Genomic DNA, 3,821 nt, shown 5'->3' on the forward strand with positions numbered 1-3,821 from the left:
GCCTGTCCTGGAACTAGCTCTTGTAGACCAGGCTGGCCTCGAACTCCCAGAGATCTGCCTGCCTCTGCCTCCCGAGTGCTGTGATTAAAGGCGTGCGCCACCACCGCCCAGCTCAATGTATTAATATCTTAAAAATATTCTGCAATACTCATAGATTGGTGTCTGGCCCAATGTGTAGTTATGTTTCATTTGTATTTTAATAAATAAAGCTTGCCTGAACATCAGAGAGTAAAACAGCTCCATTGTTCAGCCTCAGTTGTGAAACACCTTTAATCCACTAGCCCCACTAGTTTGCCATAGAAAACGGGCAGTAGTGTTGCTCACCTTTAATTCCAAACCCTAAAGAGAAATGTAAGACAGGAGGAGACAGCTCTCAGTGAGTCTCATTCTGAGAATTCCTGGAGACAGGATTGCCATTTTGGACTGAGGTAAAGGTCAGAACCAGAGCCTGGCTGTTATGCTTTTCTGACTTCAGATTGAATATCTATCTCTGGGACTTTATTCATCATGCTACACCTGTGGTCATCAGAGAGACTTTATCAAGGACTGAAGTAAACAGATGCAGAGACCCACAGTCAAACATTGGGCCATTCTTTTAGGGAGCTTCCCTTTTGATAAGTGTAATTCAATAGCATAACCTAAAGGTGTGTTTGTTAAAGTTGTACCAAGTGTGCACCTCTGAAAGAGGCAGGATACACTGAGCTGTTTGTGGAATCAACTTGGCTCTTTTCACCTCTGCACCAACTCCATTGCGTCGTCATGCAGCATTGCTCCCATTCTATTCCTTTGCCTTCGTTGCCCTGCGCAATCACATGACAAGTTTAATCCTATTACATTGATGAATTGTTGACACGTCACCTTTCATTCTCTAAAGCCACTTGGGCATTTCACCCATTAGCACTTTTGCTCTGTTTCAGAGAGCCATTGATACAAATTATACAAACACCAGCATCACCATGCCCTGCAGTGTTCTGGTTATTACGGTTTAAGGTTGACCCTTTAGTTTACTCAGTGTTCAAGTCATTATCAGGGATGATGTAGTCATTCTTCAAATAACAGCTTCTCTGTGTACATGATCCCTGATATTTGTCTCTTTCCCTCAAATACAGTCTGTCTGTGATAAAGGTTTACTTTGTTCTCATAGTGGCAACAGAAAAACAGCAGTTTGTGTGTTAGGCCATATTTTCTATGTTCTCCCGTATATAATATATGGTTTTATAAGATGATCTGCTGTCTGGTCTGGGCAGCTGAAATACAACCAGTATAATTACCAACTCTTCCTGCAGAAAGCTGCAGCTAGAACAACCCTGCCTAAACTTCTTCTACTTTATTTGAGAAGGATTAATCAATAAATTCCTCTGGCTGGTCTGTTGAGATCATCTATCTATGGTAATATAGCAATCATGAAGAATATGTCCTACCTCAAGGTTTCTGATTTGATGTTAAGAGGCTGATCTTGTCTCCTGTACCTATTATACTTTAGCAAACACTTCTAGCCAAGTTGTCAGACAAACTTGCAATCTCCATCTTTGGGGAAAATATAATGTCTAGGATCAATCAGTATTAAACAGGAAAGAAAACATGTTTCATGGAATCAAAACTCAATCTAACCCCTCACTTGATTATGCTTACAAATGAATGCATATTTATCGCATTATGTCTACACAAATAGTGCTGATGAAAAACACTCTTGATACTGAGTATTTCAAAAAACAGATACTCAAGCCATCACATCCAGAAATTCTAGAAAACAAGTCAAAATATTTGTTATGTTTAGATTTTACATTTCTTAAAAATATTTTTAAGATTGCCTCTCCATCCATGTTTTAGGTATAAGATTAAATTGGAGATGGAAAAAATACCATGATACATAATTATATTTCTCTATCCTTTTGCTTTGGTTGCTAACAATTAAAAAAAATTTACAGTGTAGTTTTCTTATTTCCTCTTTTTTTCTATGTGTAATACTTCTACTGCCACTGAGGGATCTACTCTGCACTTGAAAAATAAAAACTATGATATGAGTTTTCCACAATTTTTTTATTGATTTCTATTGAGCTCTACATTTGTGGAAAAAATCCACAATTATTTTTTGAAGAAGTAACTTTACATGAGTTATTTGGAGAATTTAATATTTTTCTTCCTTTCAAAGCCAACCTTTCAAGCTATTCTTTTAACTTAAAATAAAATTTTAGGCATTAGAACCTGAATGTTATTATTTTCAATCCTGTTGCATCCCCAGTGTAACAAAATCAATTGCCATCAATAAGAGAAATATAATTTGGATGTATTGGAGCGAATACCATGAATATTTAAAGCAAAAGATAAAAAAATTGATATTTTTCAACTATTTATCAGTTATAATATACATACCCCAAAATGAATAATTTGTGTGTGATTTTAGTCTAGCACACTTTCCTTCAATATGATACAAATTCATGGATTTCTGTTTCTGTCCAATTGTGTTTATAAAAAGTTAGTATCCAGGCTCATTACTGAAGCTCTCCCAAAGTAGTTATTTTCTTCTTATATATACCAAATACATAGGAAGCAAAGCTGTAAAACAATAATACTTCCATGACGTTTACCAGACTAGCCCTCACTCAGCATAAATATAGAAACCATTGAAATATTGAAAGTATTTTCAACATAGAGAACAACCACTTGACTACAGCTGGAGCGTTCATTGGTTTAAGGAATTTTTTTATAAAAAAAAAAAAAAAGGAACTCTCTAATGATTATCTGACCACAATAATCAAGTAGAGGGAGCAGTGACCACAGCTAATAAAACTTGCTTGATTAAAGAACACCATTCAATAAACAAAATCTGACACAGCAGCAACAAAACATCTTATAATACCTGCTTTCTAAATTCATAAGAACATGCTTAAAACAACTAGTTTTAGCAATCACAAACTATGAGACATACAAAAGAATATACTCTACCAAGAAAAAAAATAACTAGTAAAAACTACCTTTGTGAAAATAAGGTATTGTATTTATTAAAGCCTCAGGCAAATGGCTTTTTAGTAAATTAATGCCCCAAAATTTGGGCGACAAATGAGCATGAATAATAAAAACTCAGAGAAATTGGGGTTCAACCTAAAAGTCAAGAAAGGAAAACAGACAGCCACTAGCTCTTACCTCAACCTCAATCTGAAAATGGTGATCCTGCCTCCAGGAAACCTCAGAATAAGCCTGAGAATGTCTCCTCCCATTTTTTTTTTAAATATGGAAGACGTCACGAATTTGCCTGTCATCCTTGCGCAGGGGTCATGCTAATCTTCTCTGTATCATATGTGCTGCCGAAGCGAGCACTCATCCCATTTTGTAATACTCTCTAGGGTTAGGATTAAAGCCATTTACCATTGGGATTAAAGGCATGCACCACCTGGTTTCTATGGCGACTAGTGTGGTTACCGAGGTTAAAGGTGTGTGTTACCAAAGGCTGACCAGTGGGGCTGTTTTACTCTCTGATGTTTAGGCAAGCTTATTTATTAAAATACATTAAATACCACTACATTTCTCAAAATATGCAACTTCCTTAAACTGAGGCTGGCTTTTCAATAAGGAAGTTGATGTGTAAAAAAAATGGAAATATATGATAGAAACTTTACTAATAATAAATATTGAGTACAATATCAGAGAAAGTTGTTCTGACATGCATTTTATGTAATCACTTAGACAACATATATCAGTTTTTTTCTTTTATAACATTTTAAAAGTTTTCAATGATGTTTTCATTGGAAAGATACATATTATCCCATTATGCTAGACCACCAAATTTATTTAGCTAATCTTGGACAAAGAATTGAAGAGAT

The 3,821-nt window shown here is 35.5% G+C and overlaps 1 pseudogene; it reads right to left on the minus strand.

The window, feature by feature from the left end:
- Window positions 1-3,225: 3,225 nt before the first annotated feature.
- Window positions 3,226-3,318, minus strand: LOC113457777 (annotated as a pseudogene).
- Between the last annotated feature and the right edge of the window lie 503 nt (window positions 3,319-3,821).

Source organism: Microtus ochrogaster, linkage group LG5 (assembly GCF_000317375.1).
Source record: "Microtus ochrogaster isolate Prairie Vole_2 linkage group LG5, MicOch1.0, whole genome shotgun sequence".
NCBI classification, from domain to species: domain Eukaryota; kingdom Metazoa; phylum Chordata; class Mammalia; order Rodentia; family Cricetidae; genus Microtus; species Microtus ochrogaster.